Source organism: Pinus tabuliformis, chromosome 9 (genome assembly GCF_031772625.1).
Source record: "Pinus tabuliformis cultivar Carrire ecotype Pingquan chromosome 9, CPIR1, whole genome shotgun sequence".
In the NCBI taxonomy this organism is placed as follows: Eukaryota; Viridiplantae; Streptophyta; class Pinopsida; order Pinales; family Pinaceae; genus Pinus; species Pinus tabuliformis.
Window position 1 is genome coordinate 701780622 of NC_142307.1, and position 17643 is coordinate 701798264.

Genomic DNA, 17643 nt, shown 5'->3' on the forward strand with positions numbered 1-17643 from the left:
AATGGGTTTGTAATTTTCCTTGAAAATTTTTGAATTTTGAATCAAAGAGCAATGCCCAATCTCCTGGATGAAATTTCCTTTCCTTAACGTATTTATCATGCCATCTTGACCTCTGTTGTTGAACTAGGCTAGTTCTCTTAAAGGCCTCTTGTCTGATTTCATCGAGCTCATTTAGTTGTGTCATCCTTTGCTTCTGGGCTTCTGACAAGTCAAGATATAACTAGACTGTTGTCTTATAGGTTTGGATCTAGAACTCTATCGGAAGTAAGATTTTCTTCCCATAAACAAGTTCATAGGGAGTATGCCCTGTAGTATTCCTCCATGTAGTTTTGTAGGCCCATAAAGCTTCTCGAAGCTTTTCCACCCAGTCTTTCCTGTGTAGATGTATAGAATTGGTAAGGATAGCCTCAATCACCTTATTTGTGGACTCAACTTGTCCATTAGCTTGTGGATGGTATGGAGTTGACTTCCGATGTTTTATCTTGTACTAGTCCACAAGCTTATGCACTAGTTTGGATGTGAATTGTGTTCCTTGATCTGTTACAATTTCTCTTGGGACACCAAAATGAGTAAAAATATCCTCAAAAAGAAATGAAACTACAACATTTTTAGTAGCAAAAGGAAGTGCTTTAGCTTCTACCCATTTAGTGACATAATCAGTACATACCAAAATATACTTCTTTTGCTTTGAAGGTGGGCTGATTGGTCCAACAAAATCCAGTGCCCATTTTTCAAATGCTTCGATAAGTACCTGTGGTTGCAGTGGCATTTCATTTGAAAGAGTAGGTTTGCCCATTCTCTGACAACTATCGCATCTTTTAACATATTCCTTGGTGTCTCTGAAAATGGAAGGCCAATAATATCTTAAAAGCAAGATTTTGTAAGCAATTCTTCTGTCAGAAAAATGTCCTCCACATGGCTCATCGTGACAAGCTTTAAGTATATCCAGTATTTTGTCCTCTTGAACACATCTTTTGATGATGAGATCTGGGCCTGTCTTGTATAATTCTTCATTTATCCATGAATAGGATGTGCTATTGTGGACTATTCTTCTCTTTTCTCTAGGGGATAATTGAAATGGCATTTTTCCTGTGGCCAAATAGTAACCAATATCTGCATACCAAGGTGATTTAGTAGATACTGCAAAAAGATATTCATCAGGAAATTTATCTTCTACGAGTTGATCATTGTTTTCATTTTGTATTCTAGATAGAAAATCGACAATTGTGTTCTGTTTTCCCGGCCTATCTAGAATGGTTATGTTGAATTCTTGTAAAAGTAGGAGCCATCTAGTTATTCTTCCATTAGTGACTGGTTTATTCATTAAGTATCTAATGGCAAAATGGTCTATGTGAACAAAGGTTTCATAGCCAGTTATATAATGTCTGAATTTGTTAATGGCATGAACCACAACAAAAAACTCCTTTTCAGTTACAGTATAATTTAACTCTGTAGGAGTTAAATTTTTAAATTTTTACTAGTATAATAGATTGCATAAGGAGTAAGATCTTTTTTTCCTAACACAACTCCTAACGCTGAATTTGAAGCATCTGTTGAGATATGGAAAGGCAATTTCCAGTTAGGTCCTTTTAAGATGGGTGCTTCAGAAATTCTCTTTTTCAAAGTTTCAAAGGCAGCCTGACATTTAGAATCCCAACTGAATTCACAGTCTTTGGTGAGTATTTTAAAGAGTAGGGATGCAATTTTTGTGAAGTTTTCTATAAATCTTCTATAGTATCCATTAAAACCAAGAAAAATTCTAACATCCTTTTGAAAACTTGGCACTGATAACATAGAAATGACTTCAACTTTAGATGAGTCTACTTTGATTCCATCTCCTGAAATATGATGACCTAAAACAATTCCTTCGTTAAACATCATGAAGCATTTTTCATGGCTTAATGAGAGATTTGTTTCTTGACATCTTATTAAGACTTTTTCTAAATTTTCCTATGCTTCATTGAAAGAATTCCCATAGACTGTGAAATCATCCATGTACACTTCCACACAATCATGAATAAGGTCGGAGAAAATGTCGAGGACTACTCTTTGGAATGTTGTTGGAGCATTACATAACCCAAAGGGAAGTACCCAGTAAGCATAAGTTCCCTATGGAAAAGTGAACGTGGTTTTATCTTGATATTCAGGGGCTACCTGAATCTGGTTATATCCACTGAACCTGTCCAAGAAGGAAAAATATTTTTTTCCTACTAAAGTGTCTAAGAACTGGTCTATGAAAGGTAACAGAAAGTGGTCTTTTAATGTTGCTTTGTTTAATTCCCTATAATCGATGCATACTCTCCATTTTCCACTCTTTTTAGGAACGATTACTAGAGGTGAAACCCACTGACTGGCGGATATTGGATAGATGAAATTTACATTTAATAGTTTCTGCAACTCTTCCTTAACAATTTCTTTTAGGTTTGGGTTCATTCCCCGCTGAGGTTGTCTAATTGGTCTTGCATTTTGTTCAATGTAGATATGATGTATGCAAGTTTTAGGGTCAATCCCTCTCATGTCAGAGTATTCCCATGCAAAAGCGGAAGAATGTTTCAGTAAAATTTCTATCAATTGAATATTTTGCATTTCTTCCAGGTTTTCATTGACACTCAAGGTTTTTTCTGGAAAGATTTCTATCAAGGAATTACCAAATTTTTCCATGGAGAGTAATGACACTTGTTTAGATGAGAGATCCTCATTTCGATTATGATCATAATATGAGGAAGATTCATATTTTCCAGTAAATTTAAAATTTGGTCTTCCTCCTTTACTTGTTCAGTAGCGAAAATAGGTTGTATATCTTCTCCATATTCTATCAATTATTCAATTTCTTTATCTATTGTTGTTCTTGCGGGGGGATATAATGTAAATTTCTTTGTGGAATTTCCATCTGAGATAAACATATCGCCTAATATATAGTCGATGAAAGCATCAGCTGTAGCCAACCAAGGCCTTCCTAGAATTAATGGATGTCCTCCTAAATTATTCTTGGGTGTTAAGACCATGAAATCAACAGGATATTCCCAAGAATCTAAGGATACACAAACATCTTCCAACACATCATTTGGTTTAATAATAGACCTATCTGCTAATTGCAATAAGGTTGGCGTGTACTGAAGGTTAGGAAGCCTAAGTGTGTCCACAACTTGTTTACTCATTAGGTTTATGGTTGCTCCTAAATAAATTAATGTGTTTGTTATTTCAGTTCCATTGATATTAATTTTTACAATGGGGCTTCCTGGATCTATTTTTTTTTGAATTGTCGACTTCCCCATCATATTGTCTGCAATTTTTCCAACTAACTAAATTCTTTTTATATCTTTTCTTTTTCTCCCTGATCTTTGTGTACTTAATTCCTTAATTGTTTTTGCAAAAATTGGTATCTCTTTTATGGCTTGTAATAAAGGAATCTTATTACAAACATTTCTCAATTCATCCATCATATTATAATCAGGTAAGAAAATTTGTTTCCTACTCCTCCATCGATTTTCAACCTTTCTGAGAAAGGTGGTTTAACTGATATCGAGGGTTGTTCTATGATAAGAGTATTTATTGGAATTTCTTATGTTTGCTTATTTTCTTTTTGAGGGAGAGAAATCTCCCCTTCTTCTAATTGATTTTTGTGTTTTTTAAGATCGGATCTTGTTTCTTGAATGACAATAGGAGGTTTTCTTGGTAATACTCTTCCAGACCTTAATTGGACATTGTTTAGGTCTAGTGGAGTTATTACATAAGTTTGAGGATTCTGACCCTCCATGTTGTACACTAGTTGTTGTGGTATTTTATTATTAGGATTCAGAAGTGGTTGAGCAAGTAGTTGATTTGATTTTTGTGGAAATGGTAAGGAAAGTTGTGGGTTTTGATTTTGAATTGGAACTTGTGGCAATTGACTAGCTTGAGGAATTTGATTAGATGGGGGTAAGAATTGTGGTGGAAGGTAAGATGGCGAGTATTGTTGATATTGAGCATAGGCTCCATAAGGATTTTTCCATCCTTGATTCCAAGGTTGTGACTGTGGCAGAGCCCAAGGCTGCTAGGCTGAATTCCAATTATTTTGTGAAGACTGGGCAAATTGTTGTGGTCTAAATCCTTGTGATTGATTTGGTTGGGGGTTTTGCCATGGTCTTTTGGCTATAAAGTAGAGAGGGTCTATTGGTTTTGAGATTCCTTCATCATTGAATACGGCCTTAAGACCTGGTAAGGATGGACATTCCTTCGTATCATGATTATCTGCGCATATGATACAGGTTTATATGGATTTTGAGTCTAAGGGACACTCTCTTAAAGCATGTTTCTTCCGACATTTGGGACAAAAGATAGATAATGCAACATTTTTGAAATTTTTCTTGTTTTGTATTTTAAGGGTGTCTATCTGCTCACTTAGGCTCCCTAAGATATCTGTTTTGAAGGTGTCAGGCAAAGTTCCTATTTCTACCCTGCTGACTGTCCCAACTGCAGATTTGTTAATTCTTGACAAGGGAGGGTCTCTAGGACTCCTTCCAACTCGTGCTTTACCCCTTGAGATATGTACACATTAATCAAAAATATCTGCAAATGGTAGTTGGGAATTGTCTTCTTTCCCAGTTAGGTTAAGGAGATCGATCCATTCATCTTTAATAGCTTTGAGTAAGAGAGCTTTTAAGGTTTCTTCATCCAAATGATCAATTTTTGCTCTTTTAACATTATAAACAAACCTTTATACCAAGTATTCAAGATTTTCATCTTATTTTTGTGTTCTTTTGAAGACTTCATCTTTAAGGTTACTAGGCATACAATAATCTCTATATTTCCCTAAGAAAGCCTCTTTCATTTGTCCACATGTTGTTATAGAATGCACTCCTAGACTCATGAACCATTTTAATGCTGAGTCTTTTAATGTGACAGGGAATAATTTTAACTTTTGAGCATCATGAAGATAGTCATATGATCTGCATAATACTTCAAATTCGAAGAGAAATGTCTTCGGATATTCGTTTCTTTTCCCGTGGAAATTAGGAAGAATTGAGGGTGATATATTTTTCATTGTGAGGTTTGTATCTTCATCAAGAATATGGAATCACAAAGGATCCTAATTTACTCTGCCTCTACCCCCTCCTCTATCTCTACCTCTACCTCTACCTCTTCCTCTTCCTCTTCCTCCAATCCTATCTTCTTCGCCATGGACATTGTGTACTTCTCCTTCCCCTTTTTTAGCCATGATAGATCCTTCAAAGATAATATAGTGTTCTTCTAATCTTTCTGGTTACTCTATCAATGGTTGCTCAAAAAAAGTTTCCAATTCCTCTTCTTCACTAGGAACTTCTAATTTTTCTCCCAAAATTTGCTCACCAGTGGAGGATAAAAAGATTACTCCTATAGTTGGGGATGTAGGATTTTCTTCAATTACAGCTTCAGCAGAAGAAGTGGGTGAAGTTCTGGATTGGATTTCTGATCTTGAGATTTCAGGAATCCTTTGTCGACCTCTAAAAGGAATTCGGGTTTGAGTAGGTGGTGTGGATTCTCGAAGTCTAATTGACGTGAGTGGATTTGTGGGAATTAAACTTCTTCCTCTCCCTACAAATCTACCTCCAGAGTCTATATCCCTATGCATATCATGTTTCGATTTTTTTAACTTTTATTCATACTTCGCCAGCAACGGTGCGAAAATGTTTGGCCAATTCAATGTCTTTGAATTGTCAATCATAAATTATCAACCAAGGTGCGTAGACTGTTGAATTACAGGTGAAAAATATGTGCTAGAAGTTATTCGATATGTAGTTATGTATTTTTTAGGATCTAAACTTAATATGGAGGTGGTATTGGTTAATTATATTAGAGTTACAATCCTTAGAGTTATTAGCTAATTTCTTGGAAGTTAATCTCTATCTAATTAGTTTATGGATGATATGAGAGTGATCATACTTGTATTAGATTTTTTTGAGATTTTGGGTCTTGATTCTTTATGTTGCACCTTCTAATTTACTAAGTGAAAAAAGAAATCTATTCTATCAATTGTGAAGAAACATTGTCTGAACTCAATTGTTTAGGAGAAAATTCTCACACTTATTCAATTTTCATTCAAACAAAATATTTCAACAACATCTTTACTATGAAATAAACACGCTTGAACTATGCTAGATAATAAGGAAATGAAGTAACCATGCAGTACTAGGTATAAAGAAATTCAAATGACAGGCTAAGCTAGGTATGAAACAGATAAAAGTACTTATGCAAATAACAATTCATTAGGGAATTCAATATGCTGCATTTTCACAAAAAACAAAGTATTCAAGGAATGAAAAGAAATCGAGTTGAAATTGGTTAAGACCTGTGACTGTTCATAGGGGCCCTCCACATATTAGTTCACAATCTTCAATCAACGCAATGCATACACACAAACCAAATTCTATTGCTAACAAACAAAATTCACACATTGTTTCAAAATTATATCATTCGTCGCGCACCCTAATCATTGTGCAGCCATAAGTTTTTATAACAAGTCTTTGGCATAACAATATGAGTAATTTAAGCCTAATATCTTTATCTTAGCTAAACTATATCGCTAAATCTTCAATTTTCTATTCTGAAAGAAAATTGATAAGATTTCAGTTGAACCCAGATTTCGTCTCGGTGACAATCCTGTAGTTGACTTGGAGTTTGACAGTGATCTTTTGTGCTTATCTTAACAAACAATTTCAAGTGGATAGGAAGGAATCCATGAGGAAACCATTCTCTATCCATCTGCATCCTTCGTTGCCAAACTGGAGCTTCTGAACCTAGCAAACAATGGAGGTAGCTACAAAAATCTAGATTAGCTGCAGAAACACGCCGATTCAGTAGCTAATTGCATTCTTTAACAAAACAATAGGGTATAAAGTCAAACATGAATAAGAAGACATATTATTGCATACCTTCATCAAAACGTGGTGGATATGGCTTTATTTAGATGGTAGATATATAGGAAAAGAGAGAAGTATTAGGAAAAAAGGGATGTCATGGTAGGAAAATCTTCGAACTCTACACTTGTATGGGCGCAGTTTCATTCGTGAGTGCATGTTATGCCCGCTTCTGTACCTGTTCCTACTGCAACTGATTCTCTCATCTATGCAGCTCCTGTTCTTCCTTGAGTTGTTGTTTCAACACATGCAAATCCTTCTCTGTTTTGTTTTATGTCTTCACGCAATCTTCATGTTGCGTCGTCACCTCATAGCCTGAGTCTCCAAAGTTGCTTTCATCACAAGTGGATCTGCTTGAGCTTGCAACTTTGTTCTGCCTCTATGTTGTCAACAACCTTCCTCTTGCATTCGTTGCATCTAGTGTGCTGATTTCAGCTGTTGTTCATGGTGCTGCTTGTTATGATGCTGCTGCCATCATATCTTGATGTCCTTGTCTATTAACAACTTCATGTCTTCACAAGTAGGCAAGCTCATAGACACTTGCTTGGTTGCAAGCCCCGTTGTGCTCTCAACGATTTCCTTTAACTCTGCTCTCTTGAAGGCCATTGTACTTGTGTTGCTGAGAGGGACACAAACACCTATGATGCCTAGAGGCATAGAAACACTCATGACAAGTAATATGTCAGCTGAAAACCAAAACAAACTTGAGAACTGACTTGCAACATACTTGTGTGACTGATCATGAAGTTTGCGCAATTTCTGCCGGGAGGTCGGGAGACTGATTGCCAAAATTGCGCAAGGCAAAGTCTAGGTTGTTGGGAAGCTGACTGACTACTGGAACTGCGCAATGCATAGTCGAACCTGGCCTGCTGAGGACTGAAATTGCGCAATCAGCAATTTCAGTCAGCAGTGACATGCAACCGACAAACTGCATTGCGCAGTTTCTGGGGCCAACGGGACACTGCCTCCAAGAATTGCACAATGCAAGCCTATACATTAGTGCCTGGCTAGGCTTGCACAATTTGTGGAGGGAAGGCAGATCCTTCACTTCCGAAAATGTGCAGTGCTAGTCGGGCAAGGCACGGTCTGGGCCCAAGCAACCAAGTCCAGCGAACGGGCGATTGAAAACATGAGAAGTATGAATGCATGGTGAGATGAGTGCAGATGAGAGTGAATGATCATTCATGCAAACAACAAGTGCATGATTCGAAAATGGGAAAGCATGCATGTGTGTGAAGCGATTTGACGCAATGACGATCGTCCATGCAAAAGAGTGTCATGCATGCGACAGCAATGAGATGCAAATGAAAACTGAAATGGTGCTAGTACAAGCTAGTATGCATGCAAACGACAACAAGCGCTCACTGAATCGAGCAAACAACACTCACACAAAGAGAAACACAAAAAGAGATAGAAATGCAATGCAAGTCATGAACAACGAGCTTACGCCAAGAAAACTGAGTTGGATGTGCCGACGACTCCTAAATGTAATGTGGGATGTGAAAGCTACAAGGTCGATGTGAGGAATGAGCTCTGTAGTGTCTAGTTGATGAGTTTTGATAATATCGAGGTTGTGACACATATGCCACAAATCTAGGAAAAGCGACACTTGGTGGGAGGTTTCTAAGATGTTCCTTGCATGTAACCTCCAGTTGCTAAAAATAGATCTCTAAATCAAGGGATGCCTTTACATGCTGCCTTGGGAGGAGTCGGCCATGCATGTAAATCAGTTTTGCTCGGTGCCTGAGGGAACCAGTCAACTCAACTGCACATGCAATAGTCTACTTAGCTGGGAGGAAAAAATGCGCATTTCTGGGAGGGAGATGGGCTAGCTACCGAGAGGGATCGCGCAATTTCTAGGTAGAGCAGTTGCTTGCTTCCCAGAATTGCACAATTTCTGAGCTGAGAAGCCCAGCTGGGAGGAATTGTGTAATTTTCTCAGTGAACAGTGACATGAAGATTTGCACAATTCTGGAGCCTAGCAGGCTGCCAGACAGAATTGCGCAATTTCTTGAGGGAGTTGCTTAGCCTACAGCGAGACCAAATCCGGTGAAACAACCTGTGAGGGGGATGCAACAAGCTTTGATGGACAGGCTATCATTCTGTAAGAAAATCACTGAAGCTCATGTACTTGACAAGAAAAGACATGCTGTTGTGAAAGGTTGGTAGGGAGGCTCCAAAACGAAGCTAAGGAAAAATTTTGGAGGGTGGTTGTAGCTGCTATAACATGATCTTATGTGAAACACATAATTGACACACCATAAGGAGCACACATAATCTAAATTGAACAATGTACATAGTGATTGCAATATATGAGAAGATATGTAAGGAAATTATACCTTCTATTAACCAATCCCCAATGCTAAGAAGAGATTGAAGCTTATCTTTCTGAAAAATGTAGTGTAAGAATAAATATGAGAGGTGGAGAGAACACAATGCAAAATTCCATGAGTTGCATGCAAAAATCCAACATAGTGAGTTCAAATTTGAGTGTGTAATTAGAAAATTTAAGTAAACACACAATATTGAACTTACATCACAAGTTAGCAATATCAGTTTATGTACATTTAAGTGGAATTTAAGAAACCATAATTTTGTGCAATTTGAAAACCCTAGTTTTGTAGAATTTCAAAAACCTATTAATGTGGAATTTTATAATGCTAGTTTTATAGAATTTGAAAAGCGTACTTGGTGGCTAAAGTTCCTTAGTTTGGTGGATTACCTATTAAGGGTTTGGGGAGTCTAACTTGTGCCAAATTCCACTGAGCTATGGTGGTTAAGGCTAAGTATGTAGAACCTAGTTGATGGCTAAAGTGAAGTGTAAATAACCTCATTTTGTCCTAAGAGGTCAACATAAGCTTTCTCTTTATGCACTTTCATTGATATGTTATCTTTGTTCATTATATTTTTAGATGTTATGTACTAATGAAATATTATATGGATGGAATGTTGTTAGTGAGACCACTGTGACTAATTTATATCCAACACACCACATGAGACTCCCATAAGTGAAAAGCTTAAGCAACACACATATGTAACATAACTAAATGATACCCTATAAGCAATGTACATAAGTGGTACTCTTCAAAGTGAAAAACATAGTCAACATGCCATAATATATATACCATAGCTGGCATATATAAGAATTGGTGCACTAAAGAATAATACACAATCCATGAAAAAGTCACATATTTATATTAAATTTGGTCCAACTAAACATTTTCATACATAATGGAATCTTTTTGCAAACACAATGGAAACTTGTGCCCAACAATGAGAGAATGACAACTAATGCCCTATACATAAAATGGCATCTTGTGCCAAAAATTCCACATTATGGATTATGTACATAATGGATCTCTCAATCACTATGTCCACCCTTGGAACTCTTGGGCACATCTCCAAAATTGATATTCCTCCTCTTCAATATGCAAGAACCTCAGGTCTTCTTTGGTTTTGCATGACTACGCCTCTTCAAGCTCTAATGTTCAATAAATTAACACATTAAATACATTTAGAATTCAAATATTAAAAATGCACCTCAGACATGAATGTAAATGGTTAGGGGGGTGTCCACCTCCATAATATAACCATCAACAATGCCTCCCCACAATAATTACAATAATTAATTAATGGAAAAAAATAAAAATGTGTAAAGTCAATTTAACTCATGTGCTTAATACGATTTTGATTAAATAATTAGTCTCACTGTGAATATCTGAGTTAATGGGGAATATTTTCCTTCTTGGCTCAGAGATGGAGCACTTGGATGGATAGCTTGCTCCAAGGAAATGATGGAGGCTGGGTAGGGTGTGGTTACACCAAAAATAGATGCAAGCAATGTAGAGCTACATTAGATGCACTACTTGTTGCTGCAATAGTGGATGCACAATAATAGGAGAGCACTTGGTTGGGCAACCTACTCCAAGGAAATGATGATCGTTGGGGAAGATATAGTTGTAGAAATTGTAGATGCAACCATTATAGATGTAGCTACATTAGATGTGATACTAATAGTTGCAACAATGGATGTAATGATAGGAGTGGTTTAACAACAGAGTGGTGTAGGGTGAATAGATTTGGGCATGGTGTAGGCGTTGGAGGCGATACACCCCCACTGGCTATACAATAGGGGTAAGCACGCAAGAGGAGGAAATGGGAATGTCAAGCATTGTAGGGGGAGGAGGTGGGGCACCCAATGGATAGTCTTGGCATGTAATGTGGATTAAATGGGATGGGTGAAGGATGGGATTGGGTGGGTATAGTAGGGAAAGGAACTAGGAAAAATGGCACCTGCATAAACATTTGTAATATGTTTTGTTAATACAAAAACATCAAATTCAAATAAACTAAGATAATGAAACTCGCATCAAAAGTAGATATAATCCAACATTTTCTAGTTGGGTAGGAGGTTATCTACTAAGCCTAGGTGGAGATACCAACTTATAATTTTCAGTGGACAACAGGAAACACAACAAAATTAAGATTGATTTCTCCCAAATAAATTAGACATTTGCAAAACAATTTTTTTTTTCCAATCTTTCTAAGCTATCATTGAGGTAGATTATAATAAAACTATTTAAATACCTGTAAATGAAGTGTCATATTTTCAAATGATACAACCATGGTTGCTTCGAGATCGGGAGAACTAACATCTTCATACCTCGATGGCAGTGTATCCTCTTGTAGCACCTATACGTGCCAAAAATATAAAAGTAAAAAAAGAAGTACTTTAAAGTCACATTTATTGAATGTCTATCAATCAAATTTATAATTAATGATTTAGAATTAATTAAAAATTATAATATTATGATCCATAAATTTCTTATGGATAGGATCCTCCATCACACCATGATAAGTATGTCTACAATGACAACATATATGTGGTGCTACTTGCCTCGAATTAGAAATTCCAACTTGCATACATGGATTCAATGGTCTATAATACATGTGGCCCAAAATCCCTACACCTAGAGGTCCAAGATACTCCTTTGTTGGATCTTGTCTAGGGGTTGCCATAGATGAATGGTGTTGTGTTAGGCTATGGGTGAGATGTGTTATTGCATTGGTGTCAGCAAAGCGATCTAAAAGTGGAGGTGCCTATGGGGAAGCGGCGGGGGAAGGGGGGAGTGAATATGTCTAGGAGCAAGTGGCCCTCTTAGTGGATCATAACTACCATTTGGTTGATCCCAGGCAGAGCCAAGATTAACACCCCGAAGCTCACTAAGTATCAAAATAGTTAATGTGGATACCAATTATGAACTTATCCCACAATTTCTGGAAGAAATATAATGGAACCTCCTTATTATTACAGGGAAGTTTATCAAAAGCCATAAATCAACAAAGAGTCGTCAAATTCTCTTTCCATGGATCAAATGTGTACTAATCCGTGCAAAGATATATCTCCCTTGGATTAGGGGTTTGGTTGGATATTGGTCAATAAATAACCCTAGAATCATATGTTTGGTGATATTCAAATCTTTAACTTGCTCTTTACTAATACTAGTGGAGTAGAATTTTGTCATCTTGACCTTATATTCAATGATATTTATCAATTGACCATGGGTGTGACTAATCGAGGAAATAATGTTGTCAAATGATGGAGCTCATAAGAGTCGCGACGGTTCCCTTATGTGCTTAGGCTCTTCAAATAATATTTGTAATTCATTTAAATAATCTGTAACCTGTGTTTGTGGGTTGGGATTTTCCACTAAGTTAATATTTTCTTGTAGCCCTACTATAGTTTTTTTTTTGGATTTATTTCAGGGTTTTCAGCCATGTTAACTATGTTTAATAAATTTCCACTTAAAAGGATGTTCCTATAAAACTTTGCATTTTTCTTTCATTAAAAAAAAACATGGGACTTACCTCGACCCAATGAACCTTTGGATGACCTTGACCACGAGCATGCACACAATCACTCTAAGTCAACACCATTATGTTGGATGGAAAATTGTAGTTAATAGGGAAAAATGAGAACCCACAAGCCTATTTTTTCTTTTTTATGTACAAAGGAACATGCACATGTTATTTTTTAAAGTGTGTGCATGCTTTTATAAAAACGGTGTGTGCACATTCATTTTCCAACATTATAAGACAATGTGTAGGTTCGACAAGGGCCAAACCTAAAAAAATGAATGCAGCCACATTTTAATAATGTGTGCATGTTCTTGAAAATATCACCCTCTCCCGTTGCACCAAAATTGGATAGCATCTCCATGCAAGATCTTATGTAAATTTATAATGCTCTAGCTCAATTCTAACTCTGGACTATTAGAGTTGGGGGGGTCAAGATATTTTACAATGGTAAAGGTTTTTATATTCTTTATTTTTGAAATCAAAGAAGCTAGGGACCACATCTTCAGATCTGACCCTTACTTCATGGGTTCCAAGGGAATGCTCCTAACCCACTGGACCTTTAACTTTAATATAGTCATACAAATTATTTTCTTCCCCTGTTTGGGCTAGACTTCCACACCTCCCCATTTTCTTTTGGGTTGATGATAATTTCAAAGAAATTAGAAACAAGTTGGGCCAATATATAATCCATGTAGAGCCTAAAGAGAGTATTTTCACTTGTGATAGAACATGTGCAGAAATACATTTTGATAATATATTTCCTAAATAAATTCAACTTGATATGGAGCACTGAAGTCACCTTCAATTTCTTGATTATGAGCAGGTTTCTTTCAAATGTAACACTTTCCATGAGTATGGGCATTGTACAAAACTTTTTTCAAATGTGAAATATTCTCCATCATCTTCTAAGCTAAATCCAACTCCTCATAACAATGATTACCAAGGTTTCAAAAAAGTTTCAAGAAAGAAAAAGAATTAGGCCCTAAGGGAGTCTCAGTTTGCCAATATATTTGGTGCTTTACAATCACATGAGGAAGAAGAAGAGGTTTGGGATATCAATTGTGATAGGTTGTTATCAACTCCCTTGCAATTAGAGAATACAAATCCTCCAAAAGCTAATGAAAATTTTGTAAAATTTGCTTCAAAACCTTCTCAAGTTAAGGCCTACATTATAGAAAAAGAAGATTCATCCACAAAAAGGGAGAAAGAGGAAGAATATGGAAAATCCCGCTCCTCTCCTTCCTTTGTGGAAGTGTTAATGAAAAATTCATGCTCCTCCCCTCCACTCACAGGAAGAAAGAAAGGCCGCAAAGAAAGAAATTATAGTTTATAACAAACTCTGGACTCCCTTGGATTTCCTAAGTGGTTCATGTAGTTCAAACCTTGGTTATGCTCTACTTTTGTATCAGTTTGTGTAAGAAATTTGAAAGAATATACTCTCATACTAAAGAAGTAGTTAGATTAAGTTTTAGAAGGTTTAGGGTTGGCTCTCTCCCTTTTTTTCATTTTGATGGGGAAAGGATAATTTTTTGTTTTGTTCTTCATCAATTAGTGCTTAATATAGATGTAATGTTGTGACCACAACTACAAATTTTCAATATAATGGAAGTATCCTATTACAATTAAAAAACAATAAAAAATTAAAGATTGTTGTGCCAAGAGGGGCATTCTATAGCCTAGTATGAAGATAATGTGTGATTTTGTCTATGCTCAACTTGGAGTTGACACGTGTTCTCTTTAAAATAGAAATAAATTATACACTAAATTAAAAACAATGTTAGCTGCTAGAATAAAAACATAAATGAATATACATATTTTGTTAGTTTTAATTAAAATAATTATAAAACATCAATAATCCCACTGTCATTGTGATCATTTGGTTCTTTGTTAATATTACAACCTAGTAGAATGTGGTAAAATTATTTCAACTTTACTTTAGGAGCCAAGAATAAAATATTTGGATATCTATCTTAAGTAATAATGTAAGTTTATATCAAATTTAGAGAGACAAAGTAATTAAAAAAATCTCTTATTTTTGACTTAAATATTGCAATATAAGGCTTAAATAAACTCTTTCAATGTGTGTGTTTAAATAAATTGTTTGAATGTGTGTATTTTTATCATAGTAAAATATTTCAATGACCAAAAATAAAATAATTGAGTTAATTTCTAATAAGAAGGAAATGTATAATTCATTAAATTATTGATAGAAATTAATATATGGAATTTAAAAAATATTAATAATAGTAAAAATATCAATATTGAGCAAAAAAAAATATTTCACTATTCGAGGCTTAATAATATTGACAATTATTTAAAAATATATTAATAACATAAAAACATTTTAATATGGACAATGTGGTTCATAAATACAATATTTATGCCATATTAAATAAAAAATTTCAATGTGAGATGACATAAGACATAAATTATTATATTTTAAATATTTTAAAACATTGCAAGTACTCTCACTATTTTAAGTTTTGGCCCTTTTTCAATATATAATTTTAGTCATTTTTTTCTAAAATTTAGCAAAATTTGGTTGGAATTGCAAATTTAAATTGTGTAATTTACACAGTCCAAGTACCCAATGGGACGTTTAAGGCATTTTGTCCATTTAACAATTAAAAAATTAATTTAATGAATGAAAAAAACACATGAAATCTATTGGGCCTAAAGAGATTAAATATCTTGAGATGTTTTATAGTCTAAAAGTGGTTTGCATATCAAATGATTTGATCTTTATTAGTGCTTGGTGAATCAATGGTTAAAATAGATCTATTCTAGTATGTAGAAATTCCCACTGTAGATCAACAAGTTACGCAATATACTAAAACAGAATACGAGATTTACTTCTACAACACTTTGCGGAAGCTTAATCGAATTGAGCAAGATCAAGAGAACACATATAACTGAGAATGAGAAATCAATCACACATAACACAGAAGAAATATCACGTGGAAAACCTCAGCCTAAAACCCCAACTTTGTATTATCATGCAAGTGGAAATCTTGTTCAAGTTACAAAAAGAAGCAGCTCTCAAGCTATCCTGCTCTCTCTGCAATCAAACAATACAGCTCACAAACTGAATAGACACTGTACATGTCCTCTTCAAGCCCTCCAAGCCTCCTATTTCCTTGCACATTTTTTCTTGGGGTCTAGTGAAGCCACATGTGTGAATTTGCCTCATCACACTAACTAAAACCTCTGATCTAACTACACAATCCTCAAGGAAAGAATTCCTTCTGCATGCAAGGAATATTCACAATGGAATATTCTAGCAACTGATAGTACACTGCCCCTCCATCTGATCTCAACTGGGTCTCTGTCTGAATTGACATGCATGAGTTATTTATGAGAGAATACTCAGTTATCTGAAGTGCAGTAGTTACATGCATGCAAGCATTAACTAACTGAACTTACATTAATTCAACAAACTATTTGAATTAATCTAACTGGACTTGACTCAGTTAACTAAGTCAACTAATTACAACTCATCCTTATCTCTTTAACTAATGGATAAATTCCTCAATTAATGGAGAAACTGTTGCATGTCCCCACATAGACTTCAAGTTTGATTTTCCTTAACTAATTAACTCAAGATGAATTAATTAATTATTTTGCAAACTGTTGCTAAGATCAAATTCGAATTTTACTTCCCTATTTTAGTTTAGTGACTGACTAAAATAGGAAGGTATCTCGAAATGCTATTTATAGAATGCTATTTTTAACACTTCCATTTTTCCATCCATTGTTGCTAAGATGAACATTGGCTGAAATGCTATTTATAGCAGTGCTATTTTTATCATTTCTTCTTGTTATTTTCAACACTCCCTCTCAACAAGAAAGGGATTATCAGTAACCCCAATCCTGTCTCTGTGGAACTCGAACTTGCATATTGACAATGCCTTTGTCAAAATATCTGCATCTTGTTCCTCGGTCGAAACATACATCAACAACATGATCCTCTTGACCACACAGTCTTGAAGATGGTGATACTGGATATCAATGTTCTTGGACCTGTAATGAAAAACTGGATTCTCAAAGAGTTTGATACAAATCTGGTTATCGCAGTAAATCACTGTAGGATCCATCATCTGACCAAACAATCCCACTAGAATCTTCCATATCCAAATGGCCTCACATGCAGCTTGACTAATAGCTAGGTATTCAGCCTCTGCTGAGCTAAGTGCAACTGATCTCTGTTTCCTGCTGTACCAGGGAACTATAGCTGAACCAAGGTTGAAGATTCCTCCAGAAGTGCTCTTCCGGTCTGATGGACTCCTTGCCCAATTCGCATCTGTGAAGCCCTAAAGCTTCACTCCCTCTATCCGTCTGTACCACAATCCGAACTGAGATGTGCCTCTTAGGTATCTCAGCACATGCTTCATTGCCTTCCAAAATAGCTTGGTAAGCTAAACCATAGCTTGACTCAACTGGTTCACCGCAAAGCATAAGTCTGGTCGTGTGTTCACCAGATACATAAGTGAACCCACCAACTGCCAATAAACAATAGCAGCTACTACCTCACCTGAAGTAACATCCTCTTTCCTCCAGTGCCCAGCTAGAGGAGTCTGCATGGGCTTGCACTTCTCCATGTGAAAGCGCCTAATTATCTCATTGGCATACTTTCCTTGAGACACAAATACTTCCACACCTTTCTGCCACCCCTTCATGCCTAGAAAGTTGTGCATAAGGCCCATGTCCTTCATCTCGAACTCTCTTGCAAGGTCCTCCTTGCAAGACTATATCAGTTGATCATCACTTGTCAAAATCAGATCATCGACATAAAGAACAATGATCAATGGTTTACCTTCTACCATGATGTGGTAAAGGTTCGCATCTGCTTCACTCTTGGTGAAGCCCAAACTGGTGAAATAGTTGTCAATCCTAGTGTACCAAGCATGTG